This window comes from Mustela nigripes, chromosome 12, assembly GCF_022355385.1.
Source record: "Mustela nigripes isolate SB6536 chromosome 12, MUSNIG.SB6536, whole genome shotgun sequence".
Taxonomy (NCBI): Eukaryota; Metazoa; Chordata; class Mammalia; order Carnivora; family Mustelidae; genus Mustela; species Mustela nigripes.
In genome coordinates, this window is record NC_081568.1 from 58,365,869 (window position 1) to 58,388,210 (window position 22,342).

Consider the following 22,342-nt stretch of genomic DNA (forward strand, 5'->3'; position numbering starts at 1 on the left):
CGTGCTTGTTCTGTGTCATGCTCTGGGACACAAAGTCCAGCAAGGTCCTCTCCTTAAAGAGCTCACAGGCAGTCCATTGAACAAGGAAGAGAAGTACGTTGATGACCATAGGCAAATGCGATCTGTGCTGATGGAGACGGGAATTGAGGAAGCTGTGGGGGAAGTTTGGATGACTTCTTGGAGGAGGCACTATTGGATTCGCATCCGGCAAAAGAAAGAGGAAAGAGCTAGGGAATGAAAAACAGAGAAAGGGCAGAGAGACTACATGGTCAAAGGAACTTTGATGGGACACCTTAGGCACGGCATCTATGTTAATGTGCTGAATGATGGCTGGCGATGCCCTGTGGGTGCACGGAGTAAGACTTGGCAGGCACAAGCCACGTGAGGCTAGGCGCACCTGTGCATCAAGTTGGTAAGGTCAGCACATGGGAAGCAATGGGAGAAGCATGATCTGGAACACAAGGTGATGGGCATCAGCTGTAAGTGAAGCAGGAAGGGAGAGCCAATCGGCGGCCAGGGGACTTGTAGAGGAGGCAGGTCTTCAAGGACAGGCGGGGAGAAAGTGGTAGGGTCTTCCAGGCTCAGAGATCAGTCTGAGCACAGCTAGAGGCAAATGTTTTTCTATGACAGGTGCACAGATAGTGAGGCAACCATCATGGTCGCAACAGTGGAAATATATAGAGGCAAAAACGAAAGCTAGATGGATAGGATGAAGCTATAGGGCTCGTGGGAGGCCAATGGGTCCCCAAATGCAGTCAACAAACCTCTAAAGTGATTTCAGAGGGTAAGTGCACAAACATGCTTATCAATCAGCATATATCTTTATGTTTTTAGAAAAATGTATAACTCTTGTGATTATTACTTAAGATAAAGCTAAGGGGGGAAAGTAAGTCGACTTAAAGTCAAGTTAAAAAAAAACATTAAATAATAAGAGTAACAGGTGTGACACAGATTGCCCGGAAACATGAAGGGGGTACAGAAATTGCTCATATTTGGGGGAAATCTGTGCTGCTAAATGGCTGGCCCCTGAAGTTTCTTGACCAGGACATGAAGAAAAGAACACTGTAGGAAGAAGACTCAGACAGGGCATGCAGGAAGTTGTATCAGTGAGAAGTAAGAGCTGATGCGGGAGAACATGGAGGTGCCCATGATGTGAGGCACTATGAGTCACAGGGGACCAGAGTTACAATTGGCTGACAAATAGGAAGATGACAAGGATAGCTGGAATAGAGAGAAAACATGGCAGATGGGTTTGTTGTCCTAATTCTTCCCTCCTCCTCCGTGATACAATCGTATACCGAAGACTCTGGCAACGTGTCCTTGCAGTATTTCCATGAAAGAGGGGGGTGTCTATCTCCTCTCCCTGCTGGAGTCAGGCTTTGACATGTACCTTAATTTGGCCAATAGAAGGCTGGTGGGTATGATGTGAGCAGGGGCTTTAAATGTGCTTCTGTGGTTTGGCTTGATCTCATCTCTTCCTCCACCTGCCTTGAGAAAAAACATGGCTCTGGTTGTCACAAGCCCAAGGAGAATAAGAAATGGTCCTAAGTCCACCGACAGCCTGAATCCAAACCCTGCTTAGCCCAGCTGAGGTCAGCTGAAATCAGCCAAACTGAGCCAACTTATGACCCATAAAGCAAGGAAAATAAACACTTATTTTCCATAAGACACTGAGGTGCTGAGGTTGTCTAGATAAAAAGGAAACTGACTAACACAGAGGAGGAGGAGTTGCCTTCAGATTTGCAGTAGTCTCCTGTCTGGTCCCCCTGCTTTCACCGTTGCCCACCTACATCCTCTTCTCCTCTAGCAGCTAGAAGGATCCTTTCAAACTCCACATCAAGTCATTCCTTTGCTGAGAATCCTCCAATGGCTCCCATCTCACTCAGTGAAAGCTAATGTTCTTGCAATGGGACCCATGTCTCTAGGCGCTCTGTCTGTCCACCGCCCTCCCCCTTTGCCTCTCAAACTTACGCTCCTTCCACTCTCCTGGGTTTTCAAACTGGGCCAGCCACATGGCTTCCCTGCTTCTCCTGGGACACATCAGGGTGCTCCCCTCCTTAGGCCTTCTCCTTGATTCCCTCCTCCTAGAAAACACTTCCTCCGGATATCTAAATAGCTAACATCGTCACCTCCGGTCTTAAAGCAGTGGAATGAATGACACGGCCTGCTCTGAATCCAACTGGACATCTCCCGGGCAACCCATCGGCATGTGGATACTGCCATCTCCCTCCACCCCACACTTGCTCCCACCTACACAGTCCCCATCTCAGGGAGTGACCCCCTCTCATGCTTCTCTCCTCCTCACTTGACACTCCCCATGTGCCACAAGTCACCATGTGCTGTGAGCTTTGCCTATGAAATATGTCTCCAAACCCTTCTCTCCCCCTACCTCCACTGCCTCTTTCCTAATTCTTGCTACCATGGTCTCCCCTGCCAGCCTTCTTGCTTCCAGTCTTACTCTTCACCCAGCCACTCAACTCCTAAAGTGATTCTACATATTCCAGGTGAACTCATTTCCCTATAAAATGAGCCTAATTATATTGTTTCCCCTGCTGAAAATCCCTCAAGACCTCCCCACTGCCCTCAGAAAATACTGAAACATCTTCGTCTTGCTTGGGAAGCACGGTGTCACCTGTCCTTGGTCCCTTTAGCTGTGATGAATTTCATTGAGCCCCCGAACATACTCTGCTCTTCCTTACCTCCAGGCCTTTGCGAATGTTGTTCCTTCGATCTGGAATTCTCTTCCTTTCTCCTCTACTTCATTAGCTCCTCTTCAGCCTCCAGGTCTCCACTGAGAGGGCATCTCTTCTAGATGTCCTGTCCAATCCTTCTCTCTACCCCTATGGTCTTCTGAAATTATTTCCTATTCCTTCTGAAATTGCCTATTGACTGGCTTCTTTCATTACAGAGTGAGAGCTGTACTGAAAGGTGTCCCTACACCAGGGCTGGCCAGTGTTCTCTGTGAGAGCCAGGTGGTAATTACTTTAGCCTTTGCAGGCCTTAGGCTATCTGTCACAACCACTCAATTCTGCCAACCTAGCATGAAAGCAGTCATAAACAATACATACATGACTGGGCATGGCTGTGTTCCTATAAAACTTTATTTACAAAAACAGGAGTGCATTGGATTTGGCCCATGGACTGCACTTTGCTAACCCTGCTCTAGGTTGTCCCTGTAACCCTGGAACTATCAAAGGGGCGCCAAAAGGATTTCTTGAATGAAGAAGGAAAGATCACATGAGTATCTGAGTAAATGAATGGTATGTTTCTAAAGCCAAGCTAATCTGGTTTGAAAAATATTTCTTACACTTAAACTCGTATTTTAAGAACTGTGTCTTTTCTTATTCCCTCCTGTTTAAAACCCTGTCATGAAATAGTAGTATTTATTGAGTGCCGCCCTTTTAAACACTTGATGATGATTAGTCTATTTTATCTTCAAAATAACCCTATGAGCTATGAACTATTTTATCTTCAGTTTGTGCAGGAGGGAATCTCAGAGAGGTTCCACAAAGCCAGAGCTTTGCCTTCAGCAGAGCCCCCCTACCCTAGAGACCCTGGCTCAGTGCCAGTGATCCAGCCCCTCGGTTGGACTCCTTCCCTCAGTGTCTCTGTGGTCAGCCTGACCCTTGCCTCCCCGAGGCCTGCTCTGTCCGTGTGCCACGCACCCAGTCTGGGGTCAGCCGTTCCTAATTCGGATCACCTGCCTGCCGAACTGTCCAATTCCCTCACCCACAATCCCTGGTGTGAGATTTTTTGCCTTTTCCCCAGAGGTTTACCACTGCTCTGGGCCCTACCGACCCTCAGAGCTCCATTCTATCACTTTCCCCCTCTCTCACCTTTATTCTGCCCCGGATCCGAGGAAGTTCTAATACCAGCATGACCCGTTTCAAAGTCCAGGGCACAAACGATCATATCTAGAACTTGAAAAGTGTGAGAAAAATCCAAGAGAAGAGAAATGCTCTGATAGAAGCAGTAGCAAGCTCAGCGGTCTTCCTACGGAGATTCGGCCAATTACCGAAACACTTCCTTTGGCTGAAAGGCTCACCATTGAATTAGACTGGGGGAAGAACGCGCTGTAATGTTAAACCCCAAAGGGCCTCTCTTTGCTCCGAGGCCCTGATTTCATCTGTAATTTCTCGATGTTTATCAGAAGTATGTTCCCGGAGAGGATTTAAGGGCTCCCAACAAAAGCAGATCCCTCATTGAGAAGCTGGAGGCGGCACTTTCAGCCTGGTTTTGTCCTCTCCCCGCTTTTCCAGACAGGGGTCTCTGCCTCTCACCCTGAACTCAGCAGCCCCTGGAGGCTCACGGCACTGGTCGGAATCTGAGCTACGAGCCCAGGGGTATCGCCGTGGCGGGGTGGGAGGCTGCGATGTTAATTGCTCATTAGCCATCTGTGCATGCTGCGCCTCAGCTAGAAGACAAGAGAAGAATGTGCGCAGCCGATACCTGGGAGTCCGGCTACCGACACACGTGGAAACTATCCAGGGGGACCTCAGGTTCAATCCACAGCTTGGCCACATATTTATTTCTTACTAAAATAACATCTGGCTTTCATTTTTTTGGTGACAACTCGTTTGGACAAGACCTTGAGTAGGTTAAAAAAGAAAAAAAAAAAAAAGACTCTATACCCTTCCCCCAGCCTTGGGGAACTAAACTTTGTTTAAGCCGTTTTGTGAGCCAAGGGTGTGAATAAGAAATTGGTGTGGGGACTGCAAGCCGGGGTGTAAACAAGGAGTTATTTGTTTTTTCTTATTAAAAGATGATGACTTTGTGAAGTTCACACACTCCCGACTTGTGTGCAAGGCAGAGTTCCTGGGGAGAATGTATAGCAAATTACGTACAGGTCCCAGGAGTCTACAGCTCAATTACTAGGCAATTTGAAGGCTCGACTCGGTGGCCAAGGCCTTTGGGACCCAGCGTAGGATGGCTGAGTCTGGAGAGCACGTTAGAGTTGTACACTGACCCAAGAGAATACGACAGAATACCACAAACAGTCTGCAGGTTCCACAGACAGCTAGTGGCCCTCGCTGCTACAGTCTGGGATCTCTGGGGGTCCCTGCCATAATACAGGCTTGGTGAGGTCAGGGACACTATGGCTTCTGCCCTTGACCACAACCTCAACACCTAGCAGAGCATCTGCCTATAGTAAGTACTCACATGTGTTTGCTCAGTAATGAACAAATGGTACAATACACAGGTTCTCTTGTGATTCCAGCCCCTGTCTATGGTCTCATCTCCTCCAAACAATACCTTGAGTATTTTCCACAGTCCTAAGGGGTGGGATGTTGCCAGCCATATACATTATAAAGAAGCTTCTCTGGGACAAGAAACAAGATTCCTTATTAATTGGAGCCTCCACAATCAAGAGATGGAGTGGGGGCACCTGTTCCCTGGCTCTCCAGCTGGGGCATTTCTGAGGAGGAAACAGGTGAGGCTGCATCATTTGTGAGACCTTGACTTCACACAACCAAACATGAAATTTAATTCCATACCCACTATGTGCAGAGCAAGGCGCCAAGTACTTTGGAGATTTCAAATAAGAGGCATGGAGGGAGATGGTGCTTGTTCTTGGTTGGGTCTCTCAGAGATCTTCTCATAGGCTATGCTCTTTTCTACCACGGGCCATTTGCACATGCTAGCTACTTATCTTGCATGCGTGCCCTTCATGCTTCCCAACCTTCTTTTGAGTAGCCTCAGATTTTTGCCAATCATTACTATCTCAGGGAATCATTACTATTTTCCCCTGATTACCACTCCCATCTGAGTAGGTCAGACCCTCCAGTATGCCTTCATACAACCATGTACTCCTTCTGCACAGTACTTAGTATGACTGTAATTTTCCATCATTTTCTGTGATTATTTGACTAACAGCTTCTTCCTACTACTTGCAATGCCCAATAGTATCACTAGCCATGTGGCTATTTTAATTAAAATTAATTAAAATTAAACAATATTAAAAATTCAGTCCCTCAGCTACATTAGTTACATTTTAAGTGGCGAATAGGCACATGTGGCTAAGGGCTATCATACTGGATGGTGCAGAAGAGAGAGAATACCTCCATGACTGCAGAACATTCTATTGGACAATGCTGTGCTAGACAGTACGCTTTGTGAAGACAGGTGTCCTGGAAGTTATTATCTCCATTCTATACCGCTATAGGTAACACAGTGCCTACCACATAGTGAGTGTTCATGAAACATCTGCTGAATGAATGGGGAACCAAGGAGGCAGACTCGTACTCTAGAACACAAGGCAGCATGATTCAGTGCTACGTGGGAGCCAGAGGACAAGACGATCACGGAACAGAGCACTGTTCTTATAGGTGAGATTAAAGCCTTAGAGGAGGCGGCAAGATTACTGCTGGCCTTTGAAGAGTAGGTAGGAGTCTGACCGTAGAGAAGAGGTAGGGTGTCATAAACAGCAAAAGAAAACAGCACTTGAGTCAGGTCATGGAATTGGGAAAAAGCGTGTCCTACCTGGGGAGGAACAATGATTCATCTTGGGGGGCACATGGGTGCTTGGGATAAAAGTCCTGGAATGGCATGCTGAGGAACTTAAATTTCATTTATGTGTGGTTTCAGGTAAGATGTGGTCCATCTACGATGTGCAACATATATGACCTCATTGGATATTTGCAGCATCCCAGTAGCGTAGGTACTATAATGATTCCCCACTTCCAGATGAGGAAACCAAAGTTTGTATGGGTCACATAGACTCATATGGGTTGAAAATCCCAACAAAAGTCACATGGCTAATAAGTAGCAATGATGTGACTACTGAAATGAAGCTCTAGACAGACAGGGAGTACACCTGTCTCACTCTCCACGGTAATTACCAGCATGTCACATAGTGCTGGAACATACTAGAGGCCTAATCACCAGCTGGTGAATGAACAAGTGACCAAACTTGGGACTCCACTAGCTGGGGTGGAGACGGATGGAAAGGAGAAAGGCAGTATTGCAGAAGATTAGGAGTGAGAGTTGGGTTGGACTCTTTGGGTTCAGTCTTGGAGCCAAAACTTGCCTTCTGGGTGACCTGGAGTGAGCGAGTCTTTTGACTCTTGTGTACATCATCAGACCCATGGCAATAATTGATAGTGTCTTTGCTGGACAGTGGTAAGAGCTCCATGCAGTAGATAATGCACATGTTGGCTATCAAATAAATAATGGCTCCTTTTATCAGGAGGTGATCAGGACCTTGTCCCTTTCTCTAGGTTTTAGAGGGCAGAGGTGCTACAGATATTATGCAGGTTGAATCAGTCTGAGACTTGACAATGAAAGGACAGCTGGGATGAAGGAAGGAATCAGATTGCAGAAAGGATTTGAGCCTAGGGGAATGAAAGGCTAAATGAGACCATGATCAGAGGTGGAGAGCACAATAAGAGAAAGAGGTTAGGGTGAAAAATCAAGGTCATGGTGGTTTCCTCTGGGACCCAAATCCAGGCACCCAGCAGAGACTAGAAAAACAGACACATCCAGGGGCACAGAAAGGCCCTCGCTCAAACAGGATGGATTCCTAGACCTTTTAAGAGCAGAGCACCTGCTTCATCAAGTACATTCCCCAGACTCTGAGGGCTTATTGTGTCGCTTGCTGAGAGCTCCATGTGATATCATCTTCACCATGAATGCTGCCAGGGAGCTGTGTGTGAAGTCAACCATTAGGCCCAAACAAAATAGATAACATGCGAAGCCAAGGCTGGGTGCCTTCCTGGTTGGGTGCCATGTCGCTCAAAGCATCTAGGGACTGGCAGGTGAGCATCACCTGGGAGCTAGTGAGAAATGCAGCCTCTCAGGCCATGCCTGGAATCTGCTACACCAGCCTTGGCCTGTTAGCCATGTCTCTGGGTGGCTCGTGTGAACATTAACGTCTGACGGTCAGAGCTCTGTGAACAGGCTGCCTAAGTTCTGGTTCTGTACTTACTACATCTGTGACCTAGGCAAGTGATTTATCATCTCTAAGCTTCTATTTCTTCATCGAGGCAAAGGGGAAAACAATCCAGCTGACTCATTCAGTAGTTCTCAGTCTTGCCTGGGATTATGCATATGGAAGTGGTTAGCACAAGCTTATAACTGGTCAACGTCCAATTAACACCAGCGATGGTTCTTAGAAACCCAGCGTCCAAGACAAGGGGCAGAATGATTGTCCAATTGACCACTCCAGGTAACAGGATGTTCCCAAAGGAATGAATCAGTAAAACCAAAATGCAGCTACCACCCACCGAGCCACCCTCCCCAGATACATTTCTTTATCACTCCAAACATTTGGAAGACTCCACCCTGCAGAGTACTTGAACCAGATCTGGCCCATCTTCTCAGTCTTACAGTTCAAGATTCGACAAGATTAGGCTGAGAGCCAACATAAACACTGGAATGGGCCCGGAATCACTCTCCTGATTAGATCAGAAAACACACCAGGGCCGCCTGGAGGACACAGTCCCGGAGGGCAGAGGCAGACAGGAATCAGGTCAACCTCAGGACCTGCCCGGCTCTGGTTTACGGCCAGAAGGAAGAGAAAGGCCGTAGTGCTGGATGGACCCACCTGCATTTTAGAAAGTGGCATCAGTTGACAATAGAAGCAGAGGAAGATGCCAGAGTAATAACAGCAACACCTAAGCCTCATTGAGTGCCACAGTGTTCTAAGGGTTTTGTAGGTTTTAACTAACTGGATCCTTTTGACAACCCTATAAGGTCCAGACCATTACTTGTTTTATCTCATTTTACAGATGATAAAACCAAGGCTTAGAGAACTTCAGCCACTTGCTATACGACTCATCACACCACTAGTAAGTGGCAGAACCAGGATTTTGGTCAGGTGCACAGTGCCCCTCTCACCTCATCTGTGCCTTCACTGAGCACTACCCTCCTGCTGTCTATCTGGTGTGGCCGAGACATCCTGGGCTGCCCAGGAAAGGCAAGAGTGGGCTGGCTGAGGCCTGCAACAAGGGGCTCGCCCCACTGCCCCACCTTCGGAGGAACGGATTCCAGATCCTGCCGGAGGGAGGGCTTTTCATCTTACTCAGCCTCAGCTACAAGCGAGTGGTGACACTTTCTGGGATGCCTATTCCTATCCCAAGGAACGGCAATAGGGAAATTGAAAAGATGAAATGGCAGAAGCGGTTTATCACCCTAAGTACAAAGACAGGCATCTGTCGACAAAGGCACAGGATTAGAGGTGAGTGTTCACTGACCGCCTCTTCCTCTGTTGCTCTCGGAAATCTTTTGAGACCCCAAGTTGTCAAGAAGCCTCTAGGTGCAGAGACTCAATGTCTCTGTGTGGAGACAGATGCAGAGGCAAGTATGGAGGCTGTGATCTCTCCTCTATGCTGTCTCTTCCCTACAGCCCATTGGCCCATGCACCCGGTAGCCAATGCAAGAGAGTCTGGGCTCTTGTCCCAGCCCCCAATTCTCCAGTAGTGTGTCTCTGGCTCCCCTCCTCAGACATGGCCTCACTCTCCCTGCTCTGGTCTCGCTGTACTCACGGCCTTCCCGTTCAGCCCCTGCCAGTCCTTAGGACCCCACACTGCTCTGTGCACTTCAGTGCCCCATGTGGCCAGTGCCCCCTTGAGACCCCCACAGATAAGATGAAAGATAAGATACTAAAACCCACTGGCAGACTGGCCTTCTTCATTCACACGCTGGCAGATGGATCCAATCAAATGCAAGAGAAGTCTTAATTAGGAGGTTTAAAAGAAAATCTAAATCCCAAGCCCACAGAATGGATAATACAAAGAATGAAGCTAATGGAAACTACAGACTCTGGGTGATTTAAATGTGTCAAGGTAGGTTCATCAATTGTCACTAATGTCCCACCCTGGTGGGGAATGTTGACGATAGGAGAGGTTGTGGGTGTACAGGGGAAGGAGGCATATGGCACATCTCTCCGTACCCCTCAATTTTATTGTGAACTTAAAACTGCTCTAAATAGTCTTAATAATTTTTTAAAATCTAAAGAATAATTTTCAAAGAGTTAAAAAAATCTTGGACCCATGGTAGGTCACGGGCATGTGTTTTTTGGCTACTGCACCTTCTGGTTTCCTTCAACCATACCAAAGAAATGATAATCTTCTCCATCTATGGATAGAGCTCTGATTGGTGTATGAAATCACATATAGATACATGCATACATATGTACATACAAACACACACACGCACACACTTTTATAAGTTTGTATACGAATAATTTCTGGAAGCATCCAAAAGAAACAAGACAAAGACTATGTTTAGGAAGGGGGAACCAGGAATTGGGTAAAGCAGGGACACTTCCTTTTGCTCATTTCCAATCCTTAATGGTTTTGTACCATGAATATGTAGTACCTACTAATTTCAATTCCAACAACAGTCAATAACAACAATAAAAAACATGTAGAATTGGTGAGAGAAATACGGTCCTGTTATGTGTCCACTCTAGACTGGGTCTTCAAACTAGCCCCTGCCCCCCGACAGAGCACAGTACATACGTGTCAACAATGCGAAATGGTGCCCTTCAAGACAGACGTACCGCAGCCCCCTCAAACCCGCCACCCACAACCATAACAGATCTTTCCAGTTTGTGACCTTAATTGTGGCCTCTACTTCCAGCTCCTGCTCTTTGTATTAATCAACTGATCTGTCTTCTTAGGACAAAGGACTTTGCCCGTGACCTGCGCTCAGGTTTTTCCTTAGTGTGGGGTATCTTGTGTTGATTCCTGAGATCCCAAACCTACAGGGCTTCCCCTTCTCTCCGCATCACAGCAAGGAGTCAGGGCTCCAGAATTCACTTTTTCTATCTGGCAAAGAGGTCTTTATGCTTACTGCTGACTGCCCTGTGTAATCAAACTTGAGCTCTTTTGGAACTCCAAGTGTACAGGTAAACTTAGATACACATCAGGTTTCAAAGTCTCGGCTCACACAGATAGAAGAAAATCTTGTGCCTAACTGAGAACAAATACGGCTCAGAAAATGAGTGCTCCCCCCACCCCCCACCCCGGCCCCGCTCGGGCTGTTTTGTTTACGCACTACTTCTTCCCATTCAACAGGCTGTCATTATGTGAGCGCCAATAAACCGGGCCGAATCGCGGACACAATATATCACTGTTCAGCCCTGCCAGAATTGGAACATAAAGACCACTTAACTCAGAACAAAATCAGAGAGCCCACAAATTAGTCACCACGGCGATGCCAAGATGCTGTTAGCCTACTCACTGCACTCAACAGCATTACACATCTGAATGGGTTTAAGGCTCCTCACGGGGGGCGGGGGTGCTGTGGGGTTTATTCACAGCTTCTGTTGCAGCGGATGGGCTGTCAGTACTGTGGCTCATCAGACCAGCAGTCCCCACGCCTCAGGACATCCTTTTCCCTCTGTCCCCCCTCTGACCTTGGACCATCCAGCCTGTGGCGCTGCGTCCGCCCTCTGCCATGTCGCCAGCATCCCCTTTCCAATTCTAATGTGTGAAGTGGGATGTGTGAGGTTTAATGGGAAGCTCATTTCTCTCCACCATGTCTCCTCCGCATCTAGATAGTCAAGATTGCAGGGAGTGGTCTATATCTCAATGTTACTATTAGACAATGTCTATTTGACCTTTGGATGATGGGAAGTCACAAGGACGTGTGTGAGAGCAGTTTCATTAAAAGTCCATCATGACTTGGCTGTGCAGTGAGCCATGCAAGCTAATGACCAGGTATTGTCAAATACTCAAAGGCCCTTGGCTTACCTCCCTGAATAATAAACTGACTTGCTCCTTAGGGGTGTGTTTAAGTACATTTAGGATGGTGGCTTTTGATACTCTAATCATTCACAAACTATCTCGTTATCACTTTTAGGGATCATCTCGATTTTTTATTTAATATATGGCTGTAAACTAACTCACCTCCTTTATTGTCCTTAAGTGCCTGCTTTACTCTCATGCATAGCAAAATTACCCACAAGGCTATGACTTTGAATGGCTATTTATCTAATACACATCACAAAAAATTCATAAAAGTGAAAATGAAAATGTTAAGCCTCTCACACCCTGGCACACTTGGAAGCCAAATCATCACTCAGAAGTCAATAGACTCCATTGTACCTTGAACTCTTTTTATCTCCCGTCATTGCTAGCAAGGGATTAGTGCACACAGTAAGTGCCCAATATCAATTTGCTCATTTGAATTGATCTCAGGTGCCATTTAGCCAAACTCTACTTCTTGGGATTGTGATGGGGAAAGAAAAAAAAAAAAGAGAGAGATTCCAGGATCTAAGCAAATTATTTCCCTGCTTTGTACGCCTTGAGATTTGGAAGCTATTCAAAGGACATCTTTGCCCTGAGCTTCTTGGTTCAATTAGAAGGGGCTAAGGAAACTGACAAAGTGATGCTATAACTTATTCTTAGCAAAACAACAAAGAATGCAGGAAAGCAGAGCTTGCAAAAAATGACGCAGAATGCTGCTTTAAGTGTCTTCAGGAGGAAAAATGTCTGCAGACCCGATAGTGCATGGAGAGCTGGTATAAGCGTGGTAATCCACATGCGTGGGTGTCAGCTGTAGCTACTGTCATCAGAGACAAGCATGGAGCGCCGCGGGGAAATGCTCCCAGCCCATCCCTGATCAAAGCTGGTTCTTAACCAAAATGGTCAAGGCACGGGCATTCACGTGACAAGGATACAAAACTGAACGGGAAGATCTGCTTCTCACTGGAGAAACTGGACTATGCATGGAAAATTCCATGCCACAGTTCAAAGGGGCATTGTGACCTAATAAATTTAGCTGCATGGGTTATTAAAGGCAACTATAAATTCAGCCGCATTTCCTCACCACCGCCCCCCCCCCCCCACCAAGCTTTTTTCCCTCAGCTGAAACACATGTTAAAGTGGAGAAAGTTCCCAGGGAAGCTTGGTGCCCGTTTTCATTGCATCTGACATGCCATGGGCCAGAATGAGTGATCACTCTAAGTGACCGTTGCCGAATCGGAGACCCCAGGAACACTGGCCTAGAATCTCTGCTGAAGGCCTCAGAGTGGGCTTTCATGGACCTCCAGGTGAAGACCAACAGTAATGATATCTGCAGCCAGCCAGAGCTGGGAACGTTTCTTTTTGCTGGCTGGTTGTAACACCTGATCTCACCGAGAAGCTCTGTTAGAAAGTGAATAATTCATGTGCTCTTCCTCTGTGGGGTTTAGCAACATAGGTGTCCTGACAAGTCAAACAACAGTGATAGAGATGGGTCTTTAGGGATTAGTCAAAATTGGACTCCTACCTGCTGGGATTTAAGCTCTGTTCAGCCCCTATTCCACAACCCGTGTGATCTCAGGGTCAGAAAATAAAAAGGCAGAGCCCTGGTTTAGAAAGCATCACACAGGGAGTAGCATACATGCCCTCTCTTTTATTTTCTTCAGCTTTTTAAGACAGACCTTTGGAGACTGAAAAAAAAAAAAAAAAAAAGATTCTGAAATTCCAAAATGGATGTACAAAATGGGTTCTTGTCAAATAAATCAACCAAGAAAAATAAAACCAGCAAAGAGATTTCTTTCCTTCAAGGGCTGACTCAGAGATCCGTTTCTATAGCAAGGCGTGCACATGTCTCCCAGCCCCTCTGCAGGGATCTGGGAGGGAAGGGAAGCGGCTGCGGAGAACGGCGAGGGCTGAGAGAGGAGCCCTCCACCTTTGGTGCTACCTTCAGAGCCTGGCTACAAGTCATGCAGAACAAGCAGGCTTTTGATTTGTAACCGCAGCTTGTCCTCACCACGTAGGTTTTAAGAAGATACACAGGAGCAAGCAATGACATCACCTGCTATGGAAGCAAGGAGAGCTGCTTTCAAATCTTGCCTCCACTTTTCAAAGCATCGAGACTTCGATGTCCAATCATTTAACCTCTCAGGACCCATTTCCTTACTGGCAAACACGAGGCTAGTAACAAGTACTCCCTAGGGTTACAGTCAGGACTAAATAATGAAAGAATGCCAGACCCCTAACAGGACATCACTGCAGAGATCAGATGGTATACAGACAATTCCTAGGCGAGGAGACGGTTCAGTCTACCGACCTACTCTAATTACTTGACCCGGCTCCAAATGCATTACTCAGTTTTTAAATAAAATGCACAGTCCAACCGGTAATTATGCAACACTCCAAATGTATATATTTTCTTTTATATAAATTCTATCTCAATAAAAAATATTTGCTACGAAGAAGGATGTTCAAGCATGATGAATGCCACTGAGCATTCAACAATGTCCCCAGAACACCACCTACTCTGTGCCAGGTCTTGTGTGGACTGCCAGGGGAGAGGTGGAGGCAGTTCTAGAAGGGGAGTTCCACAAATGGGTTCCTCACTGGGATAAGCATAGGGCCTCACGAGGTAGTGAGTGTGACAGGCAGGTGTCCTGAAGGAAGTTCTGCTTGTCGTTCCCATTGGGGGCGCAGTGGGGGGAGAGCTCAGCAGAGCCGATCTACATGGGGATGGAAGGGAAGCCACGTGGGGTAACCACAGGACCCTCGGCGTGGCTACATCTGTGTGAGTGTTCTGCCTGGGTTTCTTAAGCACAAGAATCACCAGTGACACTGCTCACTCACACAACAAATGTTAACAGGTTCTAGGCTGGCCTAACAGTAGAGGCCAGCACTGCTGTCATGAGGGAGATCAACATTGACTGGGCATTACTAAGGAATGCATAAATACAGACTGAGATGATCGAAGGGTCAGAGGCTTGTAGGAATGTGTGAAAGAGGCCCTGAACAGACTGGAGGGGCACAGAAGCCACCCCTGAGCAGGTGACCTTGTGGCTGATTGCTGAAGGATGAATGGCGTTTACGAGCTGAGGAGGGGCCAGGGGAGACTGGCCATGACCGAGCTAATGAAGTAGATTTTAGAGGCTCAGAAGCCTAGAAGGATTTTAAGCACGATCTGTATTTGAGAAGCTCACTCTAGCTTGCTGTAGAGTGAAGAACTCTTTCCCTGGCGCCAGAGTGGAAGCGGGTGAGTAAGAGATCTGTGGTCCTTCAAGCAAGAGATGATGATGCCATGGGTGGGTTCAGCAGCCGTGAGGATGAAGACAAGGGGAGAAATGAGAGGCCGTAGTTGGAGGCAGCCTCCACCATCTCCCATGCTCTGTATTCCTCCTCCAGGACTTGCCAGCCCCTACAAATAGGAAGGCCCTGCTAGCTCCTAGGAATAGTGATGTGGATGTGAAATCCCCACCATCATGTCCACTAACTACCCATCGCTGAGCAATGAGAGCTCCTGAGAACTCTCAGGAAAATTCCAGAATGCTTAGGGAGTACAGAGAGTGGAGGTGAATGGCTGGACCCCAGTGGCAGACAGTCTCCTGCCCAGACATGCCTTTGGGAGGCAAGAGGGACTCCTCCTCAGTCCTTATCTTCTCCCCGCCCCTTCCCCACTCTTGAGGTGGAAAGGAAGTGGCCTTACAACCACTTCCCACCAACTCAGCCCCCAACATAAAACCAAAGACCCATAGGGATCCAGAGCACTTGGCCTTGGTCTAAGTTTAGTTCTCAGGCTCCAGTCTCTGTTTTGTGGGACTGAAAAGGGATTCAACCTCCCTAAGAATCAGTGACCTCATCTGTAAAATGCTGACAATAACCTGTACCTGTGGGACAGCTCAGAGAATGCAGTCAGACGTATCTGTACAGTACCAAGCACTGTGTCTGACTAAGGAGGTGTTTAGTAAATGCTAGCACATTCACTATTCTAAGGGCAAAGCTAAGACCAAAATCACTAATGCCAGTCTGTTATTCTCAGTTTCTTTTCTCACTCTGTCACAATCTGGAGACGTACTAATGTTGGGTCTCAGGATGCTCAAAGACTCAAGATGCGGCTTCAATTTTTGCCAAGATCCAGGCCTGCAATCTCTCGGACATCTTACAGCGTGGATGTGGGAAGAGGCAATCTAACATTCTGCGCCCAGGGAATGCTTCAGTGAGATATATACTACGGCTGGAGGAGTGGCAGGGAATTTACCTGAACTTCCCACATCTGTGGGCCCCCATCTCTCAGTCCTGTCACTACAGCCCTCACCCTGCAGGAAGTGGGGACCAGCTGGGAAAATGGTGGCTTTTGAGTGATACAGCAGGTCTGCAAGTTCATGGGTGAAGGGGAGCACGGAGGCCACTGGGGAGATGAGGGTTGCTGTGCACATGATCAGTGTGGCCAACCCTGGATGGGCATCAGCATCTATTCGAGCATTCAGGAGCGAGGGAACAGCTCAACAGTCAATCCTTACATTTACATTTGCTTCTATTTTTGGAAGAGTTTATATATATATATATATATATATATATATATATATATATATATATACATACATACTAAATTGTCACTTATATCTGATCATGATGACAATAATCATGTAATTAATAGTTTATATATATATATTAACCACTCCCTTTGTTTCTTGTCAGGTGCTTTGTTAGACACAAAACATGCATTAATTCATTGGATCCTCTCAACAACTCTGGGGTAGGTAATTCTACTACCCCTCTGTACAGATAAGAGATGAAGGCATTTGCCTAAGGCAACACTGCTGGCCAGTGGAGAACCTGAGCTTCCCAGGGAGGTAGCCTGAGGACACAACCTGTGCTCTTAATCACTAAGCCCATCTCCAGTGAAAATCAGTGTCTTAGTAGTACAATTTGGGTAGCACTTCACAATATTCTACAAAGAGCTGCAGTCCTTTTCTCAAGGGATCCAACAGAAACAACATCAGAGTACATGCCCAGGTTCCCAACAGAGGGCTTGATAGCATACTTTTCTAGAAATGACCACAATTGCCCTACTTAATCAATTATAAATGGTATATTTGTACAATGTATGGTAGAAAGTTCTCTAGTGCATGCTTATATCAAATAAATAAAGCGGTACAAGAACCAATCACATACATTTAATCACATTTTATTGATTTAGGCGCTCCTGGGAGAAGCCTAGCAGCACTGGGCGGGGGGCGGCTGGGGACTTTGAGGAAAGAGGGAGAAGAATTTTGGGGAGAAGGTCTGAGTCCAGGAGCCAGAAAGAGTGCCTAAGAGAGGGGAGTTGCCATTTAAGAGAGATTTCCTAAACGACAGAAATAAGAGGACATGCTCTGAAAACACAAAAGCTGTCAGGGAGTGACATTACTGGGTGACAGGGAGTGAGGATGGCCAGACAGAAATTCTCTGAGTAGTGACATGGGCGCCCTTGACAGCGGCCTCTAACACGGGAAACACTCCAAGCAAAGGTGTCCTGAACACTTTTTAAAAAGTCTCTCTAAAGTACATTTCAGAGAAAAATGGTTTCACAACATATATTTAATATATGCTCATTTTGGGCTGTTCGGTCTCTGGGTCCCTAAAAACAGAGTTAGCACACAAAACATCCATTTAAAGAGAAAAGAAATGAAAATGAAAGCATCCTGGAATATTGTTCTTCATTTTAACTCTCGAAAGCTCCTAGGGATCTTCCTGGTTTGAACCTTAATTATGGAAATTCTCATTTGTATTACATGATTTATTTAAAACCCTGTCTTTCCAAGAGAATAAAATCCAGGTTTTGAAGCACCTCTCAAAACAATTTATTCTTCTCCATTGACTAACTGCTTTGGCCAGCGATCGTAAATTTATAGTACTTTATGCCAAAGCAAAACACTCTAATAACTTAATCAAACATTTAAAATCCAGCTCACAGTCATATAATATACAGAAGCAGTTCTCTCTGCTCTCTCGTTAAGGGTCAATTACCATTTTCATTCCAAACCGCCACATCTCAGAGAAGCCCAACACACACACACACACACCCCCCACAGCCCCCAGAGACAGAGAGAGAGACATAAGCATTTTGAGGTTCAAAACTTGGCTGGCATATTCCCAGACTGAGAGCAGTTCTATTTGTTACACTTTGAAATGCGAAAATGGACTTTTCAGCTATTTCTCTACTTCTAACAAAACAGTAAAAAAGAAAGACCGTAAAACAAACAAACCTAAAATATTAATTCTTTTGCTCTTAGGCATCCGGAGGAAAGACTGGGCAGAATCTAAACCGCTGTGTTGCTGTGCCCCTCTCAAGGGAAGGAGTATAGAAATAACCATGATAATTTGCTTTGTTTAGTCTGTTTGCCTTTTTAGGCTACGTTAGCGGATACGTATTTTCTGAAAATGCCCTTACTCTTATCAGACAGAAAATACTAGTAAGCCTGTTTTCCAAATGGGGGAAAAAAAAAAGTTAGGCAATTTTTGATAGGAAAACAATAACAGGAGTTGGTATGTGTTTGGTGTAGGGTCTTTGGCCTAAGAGATGAAAACAAGGCAATGACTAGTCCTTTGGATCACCTGGTCAAATAAATTGCCCTTTTCCTCTATCCATCACTCTTAGCCCGTGATGATGATGAAGGGAAGGAGAGTCTGGGAGGGTGCCTCAGTACACCAACTCGATGATAATTGTGCCAGTCACTGTGGGAAGCTCTTCCCACAGGAACTCTCATGAGAGCCTCAAGATGTGGGTTAGTGGAATCCACGTGTGCATTTAACTCACAGGTAAACGCACGTATAGGCACTCAGCAAAAACTAAAAGAAAAGAAAAAGGAATACAAGGTAGACAAGGTCCTAGCAATCATTCTTCTTCTCAATGAAACTGTGCCCCCAAATGACAAGGATGAGAGATGAGAACCTCCTCTAGTTCAATCTCAGTCCCCATGCGCTGCCCACCAGGCGCATTCTGTTGGTGGAGACTCCAGTGGTCAACTGCCTTTGTCAGTATAAACTGTCCCTACATGTCTTCCTTATGGGAGACAGAACTGTCAATAATTTGAATAATGATTATCCCATTTACCAGATGGCACTTGGAAGCTACTAAGAAACTTGCCTGAGGCCTCATGGTTGATAAGAGAAATGGAAAGATTTATCCCGGTTCAAATCTAAGTCTTTCCTAACTTTGAGTCCATGTTCTGCTTTTTTTTTTTAACTTTTTTTTTTTATTTAAAATCCATTTAATTAACATATTGCATATTATTAGTGTCAGAGGTAGAATTTAGTGATTTATCAGTTGCATACAACACCCACTGTTCATCACAGTATGTGCCCTCTTGAACGTCCATCACCCAGTTACCCCATCCCCCCACCCACCTTCCCTCCAGCAACCCTCAGTTTGTTTCCTATAGTTAAGAGTCTTCTATGGTTTGTCCTCCTTTCTGGTTTCATGTAATTTCATTTTTCCTATCTTCCCCATGGTCATCTATTTGGTTGCATAAATTCCACATATGAGTGAAACCATATGATAGTTGTCTTTCTCTGACTGACTTATTTTGCTTATCATAATACCCTCTAGTTCCATCCATGGCATTGCAAGTGCCATGATTCCACTCTTTGATGGCTGAGTATATACATATACCACATCTTCTTTAATCATTCATCTGTCGATGGACATCTGGGCTCTTTCCAAAGTTGGCTCTTGTGGACATCGTTGTTATAAACATTAGGGGGCAGGGGCCCCTTCATATCACTGTATTTGTATCTTTGAGGTAAATACCTAGTAGTGCGATTGCTGGGTCGTAGGGTAGTTCTATTTTTAACTTTATGAGGAACCTCGACACTCTTTTCCAGAGTGGCTGTACCAGCTTCCAGTCCCACCAACAGTGTAAGTGGGTCCCCCTTACCCCACATCCTCACCAACACCTGTTGTTTCTCATCTTGTTAATTTTAGCCATTCTGACAGATGTGAGGTGGTATCTCATTAGGGTTTTGATTTGTATTTCCCTGATGCTGAGTGATGTTGAGCACTTTTTCATGTGTCTGCTGGCCATCTGTATGTCTTCTTTTTGAGTCCACGTTCTTTTTTTTTTTTTTCTTTTTTTTTTTAGATTTTATCCATTTATTTGACAGAGAGAGATCACAAGTAGGCAGAGAGGCAGGCAGAGAGAGAGAGGGAAGCAGGCTCCCCACTGTGCAGAAAGCCAGATGCGGAGCTGGATCCCAGGACCCGGAGATCATGACCTGAACCACCAGGTGCTCCTCAGTCCACGTTCTTAATCTTTAAATCATTAAACTAAATATCCACCACATACTCCAACTAAACTGACAGATATAAAGGCCTGAGGAAACTTTTAGAGAGTGACTCTTGTTCTTGCCTCCATCCTGAATGCTAGATGTATTATTCTTGGTCACATGATTTGTGCTCCCATTAGATCTTCAAGACTTGGTTCAGGTGATGCCTCCTGGGTAAAGCTTTCCCTGGCCTTACCAGTAGAGGTGGTCATTCCTCTGTATTCTCGAGGGTTCACCATCTGCCCTGTTGAAAGTTTTGTGTTTACATGCTTGCCTTCCTAAGTAGACGGTAAGCAGCTTGAAGGCAAGGGTTCCACTGTATTCTTCTCGAAAACTCTAGCACTGACACAATTCCTGGTGGCATAGATGCTTAATAGATATTCATTACCTGGAATTGTCTGGAGATGAGTGAGCTGCTGTGGGGTGAAGTGGGAGAGGATGTTGCTGGAAAAAGTTTGAAAATACCTTTCTTAGAGGTTCTCCACGAACATATAATCAAACTTTTTTCCCCCAGAGCCTGCTGTGAAATGCTTATGAGCATTTACTACAAAATAGACACTGTCCTAAATTCTTCTCATGTCTAAATTCTTCTCACGCTATTTAGTTTTCACAACAACCTCTGTGAGGTTGGTATCTAGATACTTTACAGATGAGGCAACTGAGGCTAAGAGAGGCTCGTTAATTGGTCCAAGGTCATACAGCAAGCACGTGTGGGCCAGAACACCAGAACCCACATTCCTTACTACTTCATTACACTTTATTCCTACATATGCACTTAAATTCCTGCCATCAAGGGGCTTATAATCCTGAGTCTTGTTGTCCAGGGAGCTGGCCTCATTACCCACTCTACGAAGTTATAGTTATAGTTACAGCTGATGAGTTTAGGCTTAAGTCTCCCAACAGCCCCCTCCTCATCTTCCTTGGTCCTTCAGTGCAGCCCGAGAGGAAAGGGCTTGGTGGGAGAGAATCAGGCAGCACTGACCCACACCGGCCTCTGGGCTTGCCCAGCTCAGAGCATCACATGGCGGTGAGCATTTTCTCTAGCTTTTATTTTTTTCCCCTAACATTTCCCTGGTTTTAAGTCTCCCCTTCACACTGTCTTGCAATTCTTAAGGAACGAATGGAGAATATATTCCAAGACAGAAGTTACTTTTTTTTCCCAAAAAAATAAGGAATAATAACATAAGCCAATCAAAAATCCGTCAACGGTGGTGTTTCTGGTGTTGGCAACTATACACCCACACAGACACTGGGTTTTTTTTCATAGACGTAGAGTAATTTAAGTGTAGACACTGCAGGCGATAAATTGCACAAAGAAAACCCTGTCCATAATTCTGAGTTAATAACAATGGTCAGTGTTTGATGTTGATACAAATGAGGCCAAGGAAGAAAAAGCCACATTCATGGGCCGTTGGAGTGTCGGGTGTCTAAATGATTGGCTCAAGGAACATAACACATTTCAGTTCTGGTGGGACAAGTGGGGTTCTATCTTACCAAGAACAAAATAAATCCTGCAATAATTTAAAAATATATATTTGCGACCCATATGCGTTTAAATATATAATCTAATTATTTACTTCACATCTAATTAAAGGGTAAGTGGGAACTCAGGCTTAGAGCTAAGAACACTATTGTGTTCTGCTCATTGGAAAAACTGAGCTAACACCAAGGCAACTCAACCCCTCCAATACTGCACGCTGCATTAACATTTCATAGAAGTCAAATTCCTCTCTAGCCCGTTTCCTTGTCTGTAAAATAAGGAAATTGGATAATACAATATCATAATCTCATTCCAGTTCCTGACAGTTATGTTTTCTTTTCCTAGCACCTGAATTTGGAATAGTCCTGGATTTAGATCTCAGCATGGCAAGTTACTTTAATTTCAGAGAGTCAGAGTTTTTTTTTCTCCACAAAAAGTACGTGATAATTTACAAAAATACATTTAGAAATTTTTAATAAAAAATGCTGAAACATAACAGAAAATTTTAAAAATGTATTTTGAACTTTTGTATACCCACCACTCAAGATTCAGCAATTATTTGCATTTTGCTATATTTGTTTAACTCTGTGTTCTCTATGGAACCATTTAAGGGAAATAAGGAAATCAGGACACTTGACGCCTAAACACTTCTGCATGCATCTCAAAACACTGAATGGGTTTCCTGCATAACTAGAGTACCATTATCACACTCAAAGTTAATAAACAATTCCCTGACACCATGTTTATGATACCCAATCCATGTTCAGATTTCCCCATTTGTCTCAAAATTTTATTTTTTTAAAAAGATTTTATTTATTTATTTGAGAGAGAGAGAGAGAGAGAGCATGAGAAGCGGGAGGGTCAGAGGGAGAACCAG

At 45.3% G+C, this 22,342-nt stretch overlaps 1 protein-coding gene across 2 annotated transcripts in view; it reads right to left on the reverse strand.

The window, feature by feature from the left end:
• Positions 1-22,342, reverse strand: part of SLIT3 (slit guidance ligand 3) — a 589,038-nt gene that overhangs the window by 502,151 nt on the left and 64,545 nt on the right. The window lies entirely within an intron of this gene.